Source organism: Tamandua tetradactyla, chromosome 2 (genome assembly GCF_023851605.1).
Source record: "Tamandua tetradactyla isolate mTamTet1 chromosome 2, mTamTet1.pri, whole genome shotgun sequence".
Classification (NCBI taxonomy): Eukaryota; Metazoa; Chordata; class Mammalia; order Pilosa; family Myrmecophagidae; genus Tamandua; species Tamandua tetradactyla.
The window spans coordinates 171,770,366-171,790,953 of NC_135328.1; the positions used below are offsets into that span (position 1 = coordinate 171,770,366).

The 20,588-nt window shown below is 35.0% G+C and overlaps 1 protein-coding gene and 1 pseudogene across 7 annotated transcripts in view; both read left to right on the plus strand.

Annotated features, from left to right (window-relative positions):
* Positions 1 to 20,588, plus strand: part of FAF1 (Fas associated factor 1) — a 667,255-nt gene that overhangs the window by 341,142 nt on the left and 305,525 nt on the right. The window lies entirely within an intron of this gene.
* LOC143674260 (L-lactate dehydrogenase B chain-like) lies at positions 1,152 to 16,015 on the plus strand (annotated as a pseudogene).

The window sequence follows — 20,588 nt, forward strand, 5'->3', positions numbered from 1 at the left end:
TAGCAAGTGTTCTTTCTTTTAAATCTTGCTTTTCACTTTATGACTATATTACCTTATTATTTCCCTCAATATATTCCTATTGCTATTTTTTTAAGTTGTTGGTTTGTTGTGTTGTTGTTTTTTGAGAATAAAAGATTTTTAAAGCTCATAGCAAACATTTTCTATTAATGACAAAATGTATTCCTTTCTTTGTGGCCATTGCGTGACTAGACAGTAGGGTTCTGGATTGTTTTAAGGTTTTTACAGCTGCAAGGCAAAAGCATCTGTTCATTGCAAAGCCGGCATTGTTTAATTTTGACACTGACTTTTCCATGCGTCTTGTACCAAGCACTGGATTAGATGCCACTAAGATGAAATTTGTTTTAAGTTGCTCCCAAAGTGCAGCTGTCCTCATATATGGCCTTGTAGCTTAACCAAAGCAGACAGACACAGGATCAATCAGAGTCTTTGTACAGGGTCACCTTACTAGGCTAGGAAGGCTCAGAGGAGGAATGTTAATGATATTATTTATCATGAATAACTGCAAAATTAGTTTCCAGTCTTATTCAGTGTGCTTAGAAGACCCTCCCCACCCCACCCCCACAAAGGGCAGTAGAACCAATATTAAATATTTAGCTTTTAAACTGAATTATAGTGATAAAGTATTAAGATGTTTCTGTGTGCAGGTCCCAAGAAAAATGATCAATTTATTGGTCACTAAAATAGCAATTGACTGAAATAAACCTTTTCTAAAATGTCTCTGCTATAATCTTGAAAAAGTGGACATTTTTATAGAATGATAATTTTTCTTTAATGTTTCAAGTGAATGAAAAATGAAAGAGCACCTCACTTCCCGGGTTTCCTGGAATTGTGTGAATTTCTACCCAGCTGGTCCAAATTGATTGATACAGGGCCAAATATTTGTCTGCCTACATTTCAAAGTCTATAATTTGCTAATGAATTGTGGTAATAATCTTTCATCATACATGAAAGATTTAGCCAAACAATTTGCTAAGTATGTATTTTGATCATAAAATTTTTGGACTTACACCAAGCTTTACATCTATTTTACAGCTAATACATGAGAGTGGAGGGAGGTCAAGGGAGAAATAATACTGAACATGGACACTTGATGGAAAGGGATGAAGGAAACGAGAGGGAAGAAGGTACTTTGGAAAAGAGTAATGCTGGAAAAGTCCCGTGAGTGACAGTGAAAAACAAATTAGATTTACACTTTGAGTGCAAAAGAGGATTATTTAAATGCCAGCAGAGTTTTTTTAGTCTGAGTATCCAGAGGTATAGTGCCTATGTAGATGAAGGCAAGGAAGGAATATTTAATTTCCCACATGTTGATTATGGACTAATATCGTAGAAACTTTGTGTTAGATAATCAAAGGCCCATATATTGGAAGTGATTCACGGTATAAGAATTAAAAAGCCACATGATTTTGAGGTTCTTTTAGAGACTTATAAAAAAAACACAGTGAAGAAATAAATGTAATTTGACGAATTTTAGAAGAAAGTGAGAGAAGTAAGTCTGAGTTGAGCTTTTGAAATGACGGTAAGCATCCAAGAGTGTATATTCCCCCTCCAAAAGAAAGAAGCTCTATACAAAGGAACCAGGCTCATATTTGGAAGTGGGAGTGAGAGTGGTAGAATTTAGTGTTAAATAACTTCCATTTGGGAAGGTGCAAGTTTTATTTATGTGTGTTGGGGGAGAGGTTCGATATACTCTGGAGAAATTCCAGGATTCCTCTATGAAATGAGGGCCAAGGAAATGTTCGAAATAAGACTTTATCTTGTACATGTAATTGCTCTTTCATTGTCGGAGATTGATGTGCCATGGCTTCCTATTTGATTGATATAATCTGAATTATTTATCAGCTGGCCATGAGGAAAGCATTAACTAATAACATTGATGAATTTAATTTTTCCTGTGCAGATAGATATGAATTCTTCATGGTTAAAAAACAACAAAAAATCTTTATCTTATAGAAAGAAACCATATTATAAAAGTCTATATCTTCCATTTTATAGATTTTAAAGATAAGCAAGAATTTTTACCTACTAATTGGTCCTCTTTAATATGTAATTAAATGACACATTTCCAGAGCATTAATTTGTATCCCTTTATGTAATTCTCTTTGTGTTCTCTGCGAGATCTAAGCCTATTTTAAATGTTATTTTAGTGAATGTCTATCCAAGGTGGCATTCATGGGAACTCTTGAGGTATTTAGAAAAGTTAAAAGTTAAAGACCTATCTCTTAACTATAGCTTTATTTCAGATGAAATAATAATCTGACTTTATACATCGAGTTTCTCAGCCTCATTCCATTTATTTTGTTGACACTTAAAATCTTTCCCAGTTTAATGCTTGTCATAATTTTCTTATAGGTATATTGTTATCACATTTGATAGTTACTGCAGTAAATGCTTAAAGAAGTTTTGATTTGTGGTTGTTTTTTTATTTTTCTTTCCTGGTTGTGGTTTATAGATCTCATCTATAATTATTATGAAGGAGAAAAAAATCAAAATTACATTGAAATAAAATTAATTATAAGTGAGTTTTCTGATTTTCTTGTTAATAATTTTATGAAAACTCAGTTTCAAAACAAATATTAGTGTTATAGATTATGTATATTAGATTCTAAATAAGCTGTTGGCATTTGTTTCAAGTCCTTTTCTGTTATCAAAGGATTCTGTTATCCAAAAGCACCTTACATTTACATGTCTGCCTTTGCCTAATGAAACTGTGAAATATTTCCTCTTAAGAGATATGTTATAATGTCCTGTAATAACAATAAAAAATATCAGTTAAATTTCAGTTCTTTTTTATTAAATTGAGAGACATTTCCCTGTCCTTTACATCATTAATATGGGGATTTTAATAAGCTGTTTTTGAAGACTGTTACTTTCTTGTATGTAGAAATTTTGTTGATGATGACATATGTATGTGTATCACTTTGATTGCATTTTGAAATTTCAAAAATATAGCAAAATGTCTTAAGACTTCTGGTTTCTATTGATAACTGTAACTTAAAATATTAGAGCTAATTTTTAAAAATAGAAATTATCAAGGAATCTGTAAAACATGACTCGACAATAAATGATTATATCTAAACAAATGCTAACTCTTTCAAATCAATCATCTTTATGGTGATACTTATATCCTGGTTATTATTCAAATATTATTCTAGATTTACAGGAACTGGCTTTAGAGTATATAATGCTTTTTTTAAATGACCTTACTTATGGCTGATTTTTGCTCTGTGAAGGGGGGAAACTGATTTGTTGAAATTGTTATAAGAAACTGTGAACCAGGTGGGGTAGTCACATTTGTGGTTATTCAGCTTAGGTGTGTCTCTTTGCTGAGTGTGCACATAACTGGCATAGTATTTACCACGCTAATTTGCAATTGTTTGTTTACTTATTTACTTCTGCTGTTAGATTATGAGTCCCTTACAACCAGAAAAAGTGTCAAATTCATCTCCTTATTTCAGGATCCACCACTGTAGTTGGCCCAGAGTACATATGCTTACTGAATTAAAGAAAAAAAGAAGGATCCTTAAAACAATGGGATTATTTGTAAGTGAAGGCATTTGCAAAAGAGAAGTTATACAAGTATTTCAGAATATGTCAAGCATTTCAAGTATTAATTTGAAATAAACATCTACTTTCTCAATGGGATTATTTTGAAATGATCTTACTAATTTGGTTATATAAATTCTCATTTATTTGTTAAAAATGAGGCTGAGACTAGATGTTGTGCATAAAAAGTGCAAAATAAAACTCCCACTTTAAATAAATTTATGGCATCCTTAATTTGTAGTATCTACCAGATAATTTCCAGGTGGTTTCTTTCTAAATGAGGTTGAAACTGATTTTGTGTTGTTTTGTGTGTGTGTTTGAATCAAGAATTATAATATTACAGATTTTAATCAAACTAAGTACGTCACAACTGGCAGTCAGTTAGCTTATGATAGTGGAAATATCAACTATGATGTAAGGAACCAGAGTTCTAGTCCTACTTTTGTCATTAACAGGTTGCATGATTATCTGAGTGGCTTGATTTTTATTTTCCATTTGTTTGTAGTTTTGCTAGGAAAAAAAAAAATATCTGGGACTTTAAAAATACTCCTGTCCTGTCAAACCCAGTATAGACTTCTACTGTAGAAACACTGTCCTTTTGTTCGCTTTGAATTTTTTCCTTCTTGCAGTGGGCTCCATAAGGGCAGGATCTCAGTATTTCATCTTCCCAGACCAGTCCTAAGTAATACACCTAGCATCTTTTAAATGTTTGCTGAATGAACAATGTTTACCAAAGAAATTTGGAAAACTAAATTCTAAAATCTTCTTTTTCACTTTCTACCTAAGTGACTTCAGACAATTCCTTTAACTACTCTAGGCCTGAGTCATCTTTGAGAAAAAAGTATATAATTTCAAGGTTTTTTTTTTTTTCTCCAGAATCTAGATTTGGAGACTTCATGTCAATTTGGAAATCTCATAGGGTTCAAGTGAATCATTTGTGTGTATGTGTGTGTCTGTGAGCACGTGTGGTGGTGGGGAAGGAAAGAGATTGCACTAAAACAGTTCACTAGGCTGTATTCTCCTTGATGATGATGCTGGAATGTAAACATTCTTTTAACCACTCCGGTGCTATCTAAGGGGTTCGAGGTTGAAATAGAGGCCTCTGTTGCAATGGCACTTGAATTCCTACATTTGGGATTTTTTTCTAAATAACAGAGAATTTTATCTTAAGTAGAGATTTATGTTAAATGCATATGATGTAACAAGACTTTAAAAGTGAATTGTAACCCCCAAAAATTGAAAGCAGGGATTTAAACTATTACTTGTACTCCAGTATTCATAGCAGCATTATTCACAATAGTGAAAATAGCCCAATTGTCCATCCCCATATGAATGGATAACAAAATGTATTATATGTGTGTTATGGAATTTTATTTGGCCATAAAAAGGAATTAAGTTCTCATATAAGCTGCAACATATATGAACCTTGAAAACTTTATGCCAAGTGTAATAAGCCAGACACAGTAGGATAAATAATGTATGATTCCATTTTTATGAAATAACTAGAATAATCAAATTTGTAGAGGCAAAAGGTAGATTAGAGATTACCAGAGGCTAGGGTGAGTGGGAATGGAAGTTTTCACTTAATAGGTAGAGTTTCTGTTTGGGGTGATGAAAACATGTTGGTAATGGATTGTAATGATGGTAGTACAACATTGCAAATGTAAGTAATTAATGCCACTGAATTGTATACTTATAAATGGTTAAAATAGCAAATAATTTTTTTTTTAATGTTAGTGATTTCAATCTGGTGAGATCCAAATAAAGTCTTGGATTTAGTTAAAACCTGTACATGGTTCTTTATGGCAGTTTTAGTCAGAATTTCCAAAAATTGGAAACAAATAAGATTTCCTTAAGTAGATGAATGGATCAATAGTTAAATCACACTTTGAAATATTATTCAGCAATAAAAAGAAATGAGTTATCAAGCCACAAAAATATATGCAGGAACCTTAAATGCTCAAGTGAAATAAACCAATCAGAAAAGGCTATATTCTGTATGATCCCAAGTATGTGACATTTTGGAAACACAAAACCGTAGAGACAGTAGAAAGATCAGTGGTTGTCATTGGTTCAGGGAGGAGGAAATGAACAGAATTACAGGGTGTCATGTTCAGGTTCATGTGTCAACTTGGACAAGTGGTGGTGCCCAGTTGTCTCATTGGGCAAGCACTGGCCTGTTGCCATGAAGACATTTCATGGACTTAAATCATGATTATGTTGTCTGCATCCACAGCTGATTGAGTTTGTAATCAGCTGAGGGGTGTGTCTTCTGCAGTGAGTGATGCTTAATCTAATCACCAGAAGGCTTTTAAGGAGGATTCAGAAGAAACAGTCACTCTTCTTCAGCTGGTGAGCCTCTCCTGTAGAGGACATCCAGACCCTTCATCAGAGTCACCAGCTTCACAGCCGTCCCTACAGATTTTGGGCTCTTCTGTTCCCATGGATGTCCAGCCAGCCTCTCTTGAGAGTTCATTGAGGACCTTCATTGGAGTTACCAGCTTGCAGCCTGCCCTGCAGACCTTGGACTCTACATTCCCATGGTTACAAATTGTGAATCTACGGCTATCTCCAGCTGATTCTGTTTCTCTAGAGAACCCTACCTAATACCCAGGGCATTTTTAGATCAGTGATACCTGATGTTGGATACATGATATTAAGCATTATGAGAGGTCATTTATATGAAATGGACAGACCAGGCAAATCTACAGTTATTAAATGTGGATTAGTGGTTTCTAGGGTCACCTGGCTTGGGTGGTAGGAGAGGAATATAGAGCAACTGCTCATGGGTACAGGTTTCTTTGTGGAGTGATGAAAATGTTCAGGAATTAGTTTGTAGTAAAGCTTCAGAGGAAATACAGAATTTGGAAGAACTAATCAAACAAGTTCAAACAAACTTCCTAAATCAGTTCAAAGAGTTGAAGGAATATATGAATATAAAGCTAAAGGATGTCAAGAAAATGTGTGAACATAAAGAAGAATTTGAAAGTATAAAGGAAACAAATTATGGGGTTTAAAGACATGTAATAGAGATTAAAAATATGCTGAAAGCCCATACCCTTCTCCCCCCAAAAAAGAAAAAAAAATTCAATACATGGTGCTACAGTAACAAAATAGTCACATGAGAAAAGAATGAAATGTGACCCCTAGCATACAGTGTACAAAAAACCAACAAACCAAAAAAAAAAAAAAACAGTAGAAGCATACAAGAGCAGATTTGAACAGCCAGAATAATCAGTAAACTGCAGGACAAGATGATTGAAATCATACAGTTAAAAGAACTAATAGGAAAAGAATAGAAAAATTGGGCAGTGAGTCAGGGATTTGAGGGACAACTTGAAGCATGCAAACATATGCCTAATGGGTGTCCCAGAAGAAGAAGAGTAGGGAAAAGGGTTAGAAAGAATATCTGAGGAAATAATGCCTGAAAATTTCCTAAATCTTACAAAGGACATAAATATATGGGTCCAAGAAGTGCAACATGATCCAAACAGAATGAATCCTATAAGACCTACTCTGAGGCACATACTGATCAGAATGTCAAATGGAGGAGACAAAAAGAATTCAGAAAGCAGCAAGAAAAAAGCAATCCATATTATATTAGGGATCCTCAGTGTGCCAGTTTGAAGCTGTTATGTACCCCAGAAAAACCATGAACTGTTTTGGAAAAAGTCACCAGAACCAGCAGAGCCCATGCAATCTGAGACCTTTGGAGCAGAAGAGAAACGCCCCTGAGGAAGCCTTATGAAATGAGGAAAGAAACCTAGCAGATGTCGCCATGTGCCCTCCCAACTGATAGAGAAATCACAAACTTCATTGGCTCTTTCTTTGGGGTTAAGGTATCTGTGCCAGTTTGAATCTATTGTGTACCCCAGAAATGCCATGTCCTTTAGTCCTCATTCATTATTGCTGCATGGTATCTTTTTTATTGTTTCTTTATTGAGATTTTTCTCCATCCATTCAAGGTGGGAATGCTTACTGGAGCCCTTTAAGAGGGAACTGTTTGGGAAAAAGCTTTAGAGCCACCAGAACCAACAGAATGGACAGAACCCCAGGGAAGCCTTGGAAGAGAAAGCTAGCAGATCTTGTCGTGCCTTTCCAGCTAAGAGAGAAACCCTGAATGTCATCAACCTTCTGAATGCCTTAATTTGGGCATTTTCATAGCCTTTCCTTAATTTGGACATTTTCACAGCCTTAGAAACTTGCACCTTAATAAATTCCCCTTTTTAAAAGCTGTTCCAATTCTTGTATATCGCATTCTAACAGCTTTCAAATTAACACAGTATCTTTCCCTCGATGCCTTAATTTGGATGCTTCCATAACCTTAGAACTGTAAATTGCAACTTAATTCTGCTTTTTAAAAGGTATTCTGCTTCTGATATATTGCATTCCAGCAGCTTACAGACTAAAATACTAGAAAAACTAAGTGCCGATTTCTTATCAGAAATCTTGGAGGCAAAAAGGCAGCAGTATGATAAATTTAAGTACTGAAAAAGAAAAATTGCAGCCCAAAACTCTTGATCTGGTAAAACTATACTTCAAAAACAAGAGGAAGTTCAAAATATTCATAGATAAGCAGAAACTGAGAGAGTTCAAAATACCTGTTCCACTAGAATTACTAAAGGAAATCCTGTAGATTGAAAGAAAAAGACAGGAGAGAGTGGTTTGTGGTAAAGTGATGAAATGAAGATCTTCAGTAAGGGTAACTAAAGGGGTAAATGCAAAGTACAGTAGTACTGTGTCCTCAATGTACAGTTTTACCTTTTAATTCCTATACAAGTCAGAATGCAATGGAAAAAAAGCATATTGCCTGATAATGGGCATGAACTATAAAGAGGTAAAGTGGGACAAAAGCAACATAAAGAGGGTAAACAGAGGTATTTGGAGGAAAACATGTACTCTGTTGAAGGAGAAGTTGGTCTCTTTGCAAATTAGCAGATTATAGATGTAGGCTGTGTAATATAAACCCAGGATAACCATAAAGTATTTTAAGAATACACTGGAACAGAAGTGAGAAGGGTATCAGTCAGATGCATCACAAAAGATCAACTATGCACAAAAAGAGGTTGTAATAAAGAAAAAGAGAGGTGAAAAAGAAGCATGCAGCATATGCAAACCAAAAGAAAAAATGGCTGAAGTAAATACTACCTTTGCAGCAGTAACCCTGAATGTTTATGTTACAAGTTTACAGTTGTAAGACCATAAAAATGTCCAAACTAAGGCATCCAGGAAAAGATACCTTGACTCAAGAAAGGCCAGTGGAATCTAGAACACCTCTGTCAGCTGGGAATGCTTTTAACTGGCATCTGCTGATCCTTGGGGCTTCTGGTTTCAAATAGCTTCCCCTGGTGTGCTGGTTTGAAAGGATGTATGCACCCTAGAAAAAACATGTTTTAATCAAAATCCCATTTTGTAGAGGCAGAATAATCCCTATTCAGTGCTGTATGTTTGAAACTAATCAAATCATCTCCCTGGAGATGTGATTTAATCAAGAGTGGTTGTTAAGCTGGATTAGGTGACGACATATCTCCACTCATTTGGGTGGGTCTTGGTAAGTTTCTGGAGTCCTATAAAAGAGGAAACATTTTGGAGAATGAAGGAGATTCAGAGAGAGCAGAAGTTGCTGCAGCACCACAAAGCAGAGTCCACTAGCCAGCGTTTTGGAGATGAAGAAGGAAAACACCTCCTGGGGAGCGTCATGAAACCAGAAGCCAGGAGAGAGAGCTAGCAGATGACGCCATGTTCACCATGTGCCTTCTCACTTGAGAGAGAAACCCTGAACTTCATCAACCTTCTTGAATCAAGGTGTCTTTCCCTTGATGCCTTTGATTGGACATTTCTATAGATTTGTTGTAATTGGATGTAATCATCCTTAGAACTGTAAACTAGCAACTTATTAAATTCCCCTTTTTAAAAGCCATTCAATTTCTGGTATATTGCATTCCAGCAGCTAGCAAACTAGAACACCTGGGGCATTTTCTTTCTGCTTCTCAGATGTCTCTGTTGGCTCTGAGCTTTTTCCAAAATGATTCTCTCTTAAAGGACTCAAGTAAGAAAATTAAGACTCACCTTGAATGAGCAGATACATCTCCATGGAAACCACCTAATCTAAAATTTCTACCCATAATTGGGTGGGTCACATCTCCATGGAAACAACCTAATCAAAAGGTCCTACCCTAAACAATAGGTCTGCCCCACAAGATTGAATTAGGGAAATGAACATGGCTTTTCTGGGGTACTTAACAGCTTCAAACCAGCACATTCCACCCTCATGACCCCAAAAAGATGTGTCCTTTCCGAATTGTAAAATACATTCATTCTGTCACAATATCACAAAAGCCTTAAACGATTTCATTATCAATACCAATGCAATACAAAGTCGGAAACAGTACAAAACCTGATCAGAGTCAGTTACTGGTATGGTCTCTCCTAAGGAAATTTCTCCTCTGGACCTTCAAAATTCAGCACAAGTCATCTGTTGTCAATATACAAAGATGGGACAGTCATAGAATAAATGTTGCCATTTCCATAGATATAAATTGGAAGGAACACAGGGATTACTGGATACAAACAGTTACTAAAACCAGCAGGGAAAGCTCCTTTAGATTTCAAAGTCTGAGAGTCATTTTCCCTTGGGGATTGATAGAGCAGCAGTCCCACGTTCTCTAAGGACTTATGCAGTGGCCCTGTTCTATCCAAACCCCTGGATGAAGGCATTGAGGAGACCACTTTTTTCTTGGCTCCATCCTCTCCAAGCATTGAGGCAGCATCCGGGCTGTCTACCATCTCCAGGGCACATGGTCAACTCCCTCAGAACAGTGGTGCGATTGGCAGGCTTTTCTCAATCCTTGGGAAATGTGTTCCACCATCTTTGAGGCATGGGGCACCAGAACTCTTCGCAAACATTGAAACAGAAGGCCCACCCTCTGCCTTGAGGGCAAATTTAACCCCTCCACTTGCATAGGTAGATTCACTCTCCTGTCCTGAGGTTTCTTGATTTTTGTACCCTAACTGCCATGGGTCTGCCTCTGAGGTTGTTTATCCTTTAGTCTGTCCCCTTTAGTCCAGACTGACAATAGTTCCATTATACAGGTGTTGCAAGAAACTTGCCAGCTTTCCATGCAGTATACATGGATCATACCCATTAGATAGTAGGACTGTCCATAAATCCTTTCTGGAAAACCCCATTTCCAATTCTGGCTGTTTCTGAAATGGCTGACTATATTTAATGTTCAGTTGAAGCCTCATGTGGGACACTATTCTCTGGGATCTCCCTTTCTGGAAGCCCAGATTTTTCTAGATCATCAATGTTTGGTTTCTCTGTACTCATAAATTTAGTTCTCAGCTTGTATCTTTCTCTGCATGCCTTAGTTTGGACATTTTTATAGCCTTAAAATTGTATACTTGCAACTTAATAAATTCTCTTTTTATAAACCGTTCCATTTCTGGTATATTGCATTCTGGGAGGTTTAACAAACCAATACACCTATTGTAAATGGTGGGCTTTAGGTAATATTACATGTATAAAAAACTCTTCCATGATTTATAACAAATGTACAACACTAATGCAAGGTGTTAACAATAGGGTGGGATATGGGAAAAATATACCTAATGTAAATTCTAGACTGTGGTTAATGGTATAATTTTTTCTTTTTTTCATGCAATTATTTTGATATATTCTCATGCCATATAATCATCCAAAGTATACATCAAATGGCTCACAGTGTCGTATCATTGTACATTTATCTCCACAATCAATTTTAGAACTTTCTCATTACTCCAGAAAAGTAATAAAAATAAAAATGAAAATAATGCCCAAAACATCCCATACTCCTAACCGCCTCCCCATTATTCATTTATTTCTTGTATTTATTTTCTTACTCTTCTGCCCATACACTTGATAAAGGGGTTGTCATTCACAAGGTTTTCACAATCACATGGTCACACCTCAACCACTATGTAGTTATACAATCATCATCAAGAATCAAGGCTAATGGATTACAGTTCAACGGTTTTAGGTGTTCCTTCTAAGCATTCTAATTCATTAGAAAATAAAAAGGAATATCTGTATAATGCATAAAAATAACTTCCAGAATGACTTCTCAACTGTATTTGAAATCTCTTAGCTACTGAAACTGAAACTTTATTTTGCTCCATTTCTTTTCTCCCATTTTGTTAAGAAGGCTTTCTCAGTCCCACAATGCCAGGCCTAGCCTCATCCCTGGGAGCCATATCTCATTTTGCTATTGAGTCGTTGCCTTTTAACCCTTTTGACAAAGTCCTTTGAAGCCCTGTCATGTTTGAGTTTGAGTAGTTACCATTTACCTTTTTTTACTTTTTGCTTTGAGTGTATAGTCTAAGAAACTACTCCCTATCACTAGATCTTGAAAATACTTCCCTATATTTTCATCTCCAAATTGCAAGTGAACTAGTAAAGCTGTCATACTATTTTTAAAAAGGTTCTGAATCTTTGTTCATGTTGTTGCTTCAGCTCTTCTACTTCAACTTGACCCCTTCCTCTCCTGCTTTTCAAAGCCCCATCTATATATTTCAAGAAGACCACACTCAGCTGATCTGTTCTTTAGGAAACCTTCTCTAATCCTCTGTCCTGTGTGAATGCAATTTCTCCTATCTTCTTGATTCTGCCCTCATATACCATAAAGTTACGTCGTACCTCATCCTACTCTAATTTATATAAATGTCTTAGCCCATCTGCCAGTCTTTATGCTCTTTCATGAGAGGGGATCTATGTCTTACTGGTCTGTACGTTTTCTGTGATACCAAAGAGTAGCCTAGGCATAATAGAAAACAGAAAATATTTGTTGAAATTAATTGAATTTTTCATTAAACCAATCTAACCATACCACTTTCATATACACCTCTGATAGCATTTACTGGTGCTAACTTGCAAACATTTGAAGTCATTAGTTTTAAAGTGCTGGAGTACCGATTGTAAAATATTCAGCAATTTTATGATCATGATAACGTGTTGGTAGATTGATGTCAGCCATAGTGAGAATATTTACACCATGGAAATTGGCAGATCTTTAAGTCACAGCTGTGTTGTTTTTTGAGCACTAGTTTACCAACATACCAATTGTGTGTGTTTCTAGCCCCTTGTAGACTGTAATCTCCTTCAGATTCATCTCTCCCTCAATGCCTGACCTGTGGTAGGAACACACTTTGATAAATTAGTGAATAAATGATCACAGATATCATCTGTATTTTCCTTTAGTGCCTGACCTAGGTGGCAGAGACTGAATTCCAGAATCTAATTTATTTTTTGAGACCTGTTTTTGAAATGACCTATTATGGGCTGGGTTTTCTTTTTGCTTCATAGCTTGAACCAAAAGCATAGCTATTGGAAATCAAGGCTATTAAACACAAGTTTCAATAGCATAGTAAGGATGGTATTTCTGGCTATTCTTACCTTGTTAAGTTACTCCTGCTATGACTTTGCTACCTACTAAGTTTTTAGCATCTGTTGCTTAATTGACTAAGTCATCTATCCATTTCCAAGTTAGAAACCAATGGTGAACCTTCTCAAATTGGCAGAAAGATTTCTTTCAACTAATTTCCTGAGGTAACTAGCTGATTAATGCTCCTTAGTCATAGATGGTATAAATACTGACAAAATGTTAGGGACTTATAATATTACTTAAAAATTATTGTATTGAAACAACTTGTACTAGTCTTTCTATTAAGGTTTCTGTCAGTTTTATAAATGACAACATTTATATAAAATTAAATTTTAAGTTAAGGTTTTTAAGAGTCATTTGGATTATTTATTTTCTAAAATATCATGTCCTCTATAACCTTGGTGTGCTATACATGTTTTATGAAAGAGTGGTACCACGTTTTCTGACCATTCCATGCAAAATTGATTGAAATCTAAAGTTAAAACCATTTTCAGTTTCTTTTAAATTTTGGAGAATGTATGCATTTAAAAATTTCAGATATCAACACTAATATTAAAATAATAGATACGACTACATGCTCTCTGAAGTTCTCAGAAAGTTTTTATATTCTGTATACCATATTTACCAATATTCATAGTGCCTGAAATCCCTTCACAAAAAGTTGAGATGTATCAGAACCAGTATCTTTATAGCAGATTTAATTTTGCCTCATGTAGCCAAGGAGGTAAGTAAGTTAATCACTTAACAAAATATATTTCCTTTTGAGTTCTGTTCTCATTTTATACAACAGCTTAAACATTTTATTGAAAAAATCATCACTGCTGAAAAATGACACTAGACAAGATGCATATTTGTTGGTTTTATTGAAAGTGTGAAAAATTTCAAACAGTTCTAATTAGGTGCCAGTGCTCTATATCTCTAGAGGTACATCTTTCGGCATCAGCTACTCAGTTGCACATTGAAATATTGAGTTGTATGAAATTGATGTGCCACAGAGAGGAATACTGACGATATTAGATTCAAAAATAATAATGGAGTGATGACATTTTAATAAAACCTTACTTGTTTTATTGAAAAATGTAAGTGATATAAGCTAATCGGAAGCTGGGTGAGTCCTGTTTTGCTTAAAAATTTGTAGTTTGCTAGTATTTGTTTTCAAGTGTGTATATGAGAATATTATTGACTTGTTTCCAGAGGCTAATGAACTTTAGAAGTTTATAATAACATAAAACACAGAAAATCAACTGCTTTTTTTTCTTTCTCAATAAAGTCAATGTAAGTTCATTGCAAGTTTAGTAGAAAATAAACAGACAAGTGAATTTTGAATGTAAATTTTACGGTCTGTAATATGATCATTTTGCACCTGTAGAAGCAAACTGCTCTACATATAAATATTAGTTTTGTATTGACTATATATTTAATTGATTGACATAAATTCTATGCTCAAGAGTTCCAACTATAAGAATCGAAGAACCAGCCTCCTTCCTCACTGCTCCTGCGTCCACCCAGACACATGCACCTGACTTTGTCTTTGCCACCTGACTTGTGTAGCTGTCCTGAGAGCCCTCTCCACTGCTGTGCAAAGTGGTCTCTCTTAAGGAAAAGCTGATTGCACCAGTTGCAGAGGAAGAAGGATCAGTCCCAAACAATAAGATCACTGTAGTGGATGTCGGACAAGTTGATATAGCATGTGCCATCAGCATTCTTGGAAAGTCTCTGGCTGATGGACTTGCCCTTGTGGATGTTTTGGAAGATAAACTCAAAGGAGAAATGATGGATCTGCAGGGTGGAAGCTTGTTTGTTCAGACAACTAAAATTGTAGCAGATAAAAATTACTCTGTGGCAGCTAATTCTAAGATTGTGGTAGTAATTGCAGGAGTCTGTCAGCAAGAGGGGGAGAGTCACCTCAGTTTGATTCAGAGGAATGTAAATGTCTTCAAATTCATTATTCCTTAGGTCGTCAAGTACAGTCCTGATTGCATTATAATTGTGGCTTCCAACCCAGTGGATATTCTAACATATGTTACCTGGAAATTCTGTTACTTTATGGCTGAAAAACTTGGCATTCATCCCAGCAGTTGCCATGGATGGATTTTGGGAGAACATAGAGTCTCAAGTGTGGCTATGTGGGAGTGGAGTGAATGTGGTAGAAGTTTCTCTCAGGAACTGAATCCAGAAATGGAAACAGATAGTGACAGTAAAAATTGGAAGGAAGTGTACTAGATGGTTGTTGAAAGTGCCAATGAAGTCATCAAGCCAAAAGGATATCCCAGCTGGGCTATTGTATTAAGTGTGGCTGATCTGATTGAATCCATATTCAAAATCTATCTGGGATTCATCTAGTGTCAACAATGGTGAAGGGGATATATGGCATTGAGAACGAAGTTTTTTTAAGCCTTCCATGTATCCTGAATGCTTGGGGATTAACCAGTGTTATCAACCAGAAGCTGAAGGATGATGAAGTTGCTCAACTCAAGAGGAGTGCAGATACCCTCTGGGACATCCAGAAAGACCTAAAGGACCTGTGACATTTGAGTTCTATGCTATAGACATTTAAAAACTGCAATGTGATTAACCTTGAGCCATTAGTTATCATCCATGTACATGAATCACAATTTACTTTTATCTTCCTAAGTATGTGAATCTGGACCCACAGAATCAAAGCAAATGCTTGGTTTAATGCTTGCTATAGGAGCCCTTGAACAAATAAAATTAACTATCGTAGTGTGGGGAAAAAAAAAACGAATGGAAGAACCAGAGGTACTTTAAGTTGATGTAAGCATCTTGGAAGAAGGATAGAACCTCTCAAAATCATGATAACATGAGAAATTTTTGTTCTGGAGACTTCTGCCTTGGAGTGTTTGTTTTGACTGGATAATCCCACAGGTAACTTTCTGTCCTAAAGTTCTTAGAATCTGTGATGGATATTCAAAGTGTTTCCTTAACTATATGATAAAAGCATTATAACTTCTGTTTGAAGTCATCCTTTTATAAAACTGTACCTTGCCTAACATATCAGGGAATACATTTTTAAAATTTATAGTTAATTTATAATGATAAAGCTAATTAATTATCCATAATGCTCAGTAGTTTTACAAAATATTAACTTGATATTCCTGTTATCAATCTATTATACACTATTGGTGTTTAATGCTTCTTCAATTTGAAAAACATCATTTTAAATTTTTAAGAGCCCATAAGTATGAATCATAATTATTTCAAAATAAAGCAAATATAATACCTTAGGCATCTGCTATGTGTATTAGATATACCACAAATAAAGTAATTTTCCTTTTTTAGCTAGATTTTATCTTGAGGGAGATTATTACTTATTTGAAGCAAAGGTATACAATCCAGGCCTCTAGAACTGATTCTTGTTATGTCATTTATCAGAAATGGAACATATGTCAATCTATGTGGTATTGTTATTGGAAGTATTAACTACCAAGGCGTAGGGTTCCAACTTTACATTTTAACTGCATAATGTTATGCTTCCTATTAATCGTTAAAATGTGTTTTCAATAATATTAAATTGAAATACAACCAATGTAAGTATGTAGAATTTACTGAGAAAATATTTTATTCAACTATATATGACAAGTAAGTATGAATCCTTCAAGGTGTGGTAGACTAGCTTTAGAATATTGGGGTTTTACATGAAGTTGTACATGAATTAGTTTCAGCAACTTGAGCTCTTGGAGATAATTCATTCTACCTCATACCATTGTTTTAAGGAAGAAATTATTTAGTCTCAATATTTAGAAATCATTATACACAATAGTGACTGTAATAGAGAATCATAGTCTTGCCTTAAATGGATGGAAATTACAAAATGGAGCTAAACAGAGTTGAAAACCGCAGTAACAGAAATTAAAAACTAGAATGGGCTCAACAAAAGATTGGAGCTGGCAGAAGAAAGAAGCAGTGAACTTGAGAATAAGACCATTGAAATCACTCACTGAAGTACAAAAAGAAAAAAGAGTAAAGAAAAGTGAACCAAGCCTGTAAAACCTGTGGGATGCCATCACATACACCTATGTATATGTATTGAATTGTGGGTGTCTCAGAAGGAGAAAAAAGAGAGAAAGAGCCAGATAGAATATTCAAAGAAATAATGCCTGAAAAATCCCCATATTAATAGAAACACATGAATATACACATCCAAGGCACTCAACAAATTATAAGCAAGATAAACTCAAGCATATACCGAGGCATATTATAATTGAACAGTTTAATGTCAAAAATAGAGAATCCTGAAAGCCACAAGAAAGAATAAATGCATCACAGGAGAGTCTTAAACAATTAAATACTGATTTCTCATTTGAAACCATGGAAACAAGAAGGAAGAGGGAGATACACTTAAAGTCCTAAAAGCAAAAACTTGCCAGCCAACAATTCTATATTTTGCAAAGCTGTCTTTCAAAAATGAGGGCGAGATTAAGGCATTCACAGATAAAGGAAAGCTAATGGAATTTGTTACTTTTAGACAAGCACTTTAAGAAATGCTAAAAGGAGCTTTGCAGGTTGCAGGAAAGAACACTAAACAGTAGATCGAAAATACATGAAAAAATAATGAGGTTCCATAAAGGTAGCAAGATAAGTAAATATGAATACCACTGCTATTGTATTTTTGGTTTATAACTCCACTTATAACTTTGTACAGGACAATAATGCAAATGCATTAAATCTGTGCTGTTGGACTCATGTATAAATATGTAATTTGGTACAAAAGAAACATAAATGGGGGGATGTGGGGGTACAGGAACATGGTTTCTGTATGCTTATGAAATTAAGTTAATATCAAACCAAATGAGATTGTTGTAGAAATGGGTAGGGTTCCTCTTTGGTTTGATGGGAAAGCTAAATTAATGGATGATGGTGAGGGTAGCACAACATGAATGTGATTAATCCTACTGAATGGTGTGCTTGGGAGTGATTGAGACGGGAAAGTTTCTATTACATGTTTCTACTATTTAAAACAAAAAGGCAACTAAAGTGATGTCAATTAATTAATTAATTGGACTAGATATGGTAATGCAGCAGAGAAAGCTCAGGAAGACATTGGGACATGAAGGAGAAATGGAATATAGATATAAGCTTTATATCAGTGTTAAATTTCTTGAACTTGATGATTGTACTTAAGAACGTTGCGTAATTGAAATTTCTTGTTCTTAGAAACGACCAGGTAAGTTTTAAGTGTTCAAGGACTGTGAAGTATACAACCTACTGACAGATGTTCAGAAGATGAATGGTTGGATGGATATATGCATAGAATGATACAGCAAATGCGGCAAAATGTTAAAATTGGCATGACCTATGTATCTCGTGGTGGGTTATGTTGGAGTTCTCTGTGAATTTTGTATTATTTTTCCAGCTGTCCTTTAAGTTTGAAGTTATTTCAAAATAAAAGTTCAGGAAAAAAAAAACTTTTTTAAAAGAAGAAAACTTTGTGACTGACACGCACTTTATTCCAGTGTATGGGTAGATCAGAAATAAAATAAGATATGTATAAAAAAAATACTAGGTTGGAAATGGGAGGATTTACATAGTTTACATAGAGGTAAACTATGTACCTATGTAAACTATATACCTCCATGTAAACTATGTAAACCCCCTGATTCCCAACCTAGTATTTTACATAGAGGTAAACTGTGTACCTATGTGAACTGTGTACCTCTATGTAAAAACAGACAATAATTAATAGTACTACTTTAATAATCTTTCATCAGTTGTAACAAATGTAACTGCTGTTAAAAAAAAAGATTTAAAGTGCTGTCATCAATTGTAACAAGTTTTCCTCACCAAAGTAAGTGTTGGTGATGGGAGATTTATGGGAATCCTTTATTTACATATGACTGTTATAAACTCACAACTTGTATAAGAAAAAATTTTAAAAAATCAAGAGGCAGTTCAGAAATGGGATAGATAGATAGATAGGTATAATGATAAGAAAAATGTGACAAAATATTAAAATTGGTGGATTTGGGTATCTCGGGAGGTACCCGAACTGAAAGTTCTCTTCCTGAATTTGTATTGTATTATTTTTGTAACTGTCCTGTAAGTTTGAAAGTGTTTCAAAATAAAATGTTAAAAGACAAAACAAAACATAGGAGACAATAAAATCAATAAGCCATAGATGTGAGCATTTATCTCTGAAGTCTCAGTTCTGTTCCATTGGTCTGTATATTTGTCCCTGTGCCAGTACCACACTCTTGATTAATGTGGCATTGTAATACCTTTTGAAATTGGGAAGTGTGAATCCTCCAATCTTGTCCTTCTTTTTAAAGATGATTTTGGCTATTTGGAACCCCTTGCTCATCCATATGGATTGGTGATTGGCTTTCCCAGTTGGCAAAGAATTTTGATTGGAATTATATTGAATTTCTAAATCACCTTGGGCACTATGGATATCTCAATATTAAGTCACAATACATGAGTGCAGAATATCTTTCCATTTATTTATGTCATCTTTAATTTCTTTCAGTAATGGTTTGTGGCTTTCCAAGTATAAGTCCTTTACATCCTAGCTTAGATTTATTCCTAGATGTTTGATTCTTTTAGTTGCTATTGTAAAAGGAATATTTTTCTTGATTTCTTCTTGTGATTGTTTATTACTAGTGTGTAGTAACACTGCTGATTTGGGGGTATTTATTGTGTAGCTCGACACTTTGCTGAGTTCATTTATTAGCTCTAGAAGCTTTGCTATGGATTTTTCATGGTTTTCTGTATACAGAATCATCTCATCTGCAAATAGTGAAAGTTTTACTTCTTCCTTTCAAATTTAGATGCTTTTTTTAATTCTTGTTCTTGCCTAATTTCTCTGACTAGAGCTTGCAGCACAATGTTGAATAACAGTGGTGGTAGTGGGCATCCTTCTCGTCTTCTTGACCTGAGAAGGAAAGCTTTCAGTCTTTCACTACTGAGAATGGTGTTCACCGTGGAGTTTTCGTACATGCCCTTCATCATGTTTAGGAAGTTTCCTTCTATCCCTAATTTTCTAAGTGTTTTTATCAAGAAAAATATGCTGAATTCTATCAAATTCCTTGCTGCATTGAGATGATCATTAGTGGATTTTTTTCCCTCCTTCATTGTACCAATGTGTAGCTTGTTACACTGATTGATTTTCTTATGTTGGGCCACCCTTGCCTTCATAAGATAAATCCCATTTTGATTATGTCATATCATCCTTTTAATGTGCTGTTCAATTTGGTTTGTTAGCATTTTGTTGAGGATTTGTGCATAGGGATAGTAGGAATCTATTCATAGGGATATTGCTCTGTAATTTTCTTTTTTGTGGTATTTTTTCTGTCTTTGGTATTAGGGTAATGCTGGCCTCATAGAATGAGTTAAGTAGTGTTTCTTCCTTTTCAGTTTTATGCTAGAAGTTGAAAAAGATCAATATTGATTTTTTTTAATGCTTGGTAAGAGTCACCTGTAAAGGCATCTGGTTCTGGACTTTTCTTTGTTGGGAGGTTTTTTTATTATGAATACAGCCTCTTGACTTTGAGATCTATTTGTTCATGAGTCAGTTTAGGTAATTTGTGTGTTTCTAGGAATTTGTCCACTTTATCTTAGTTTTCTAATTGGTTGGTACACAATTTT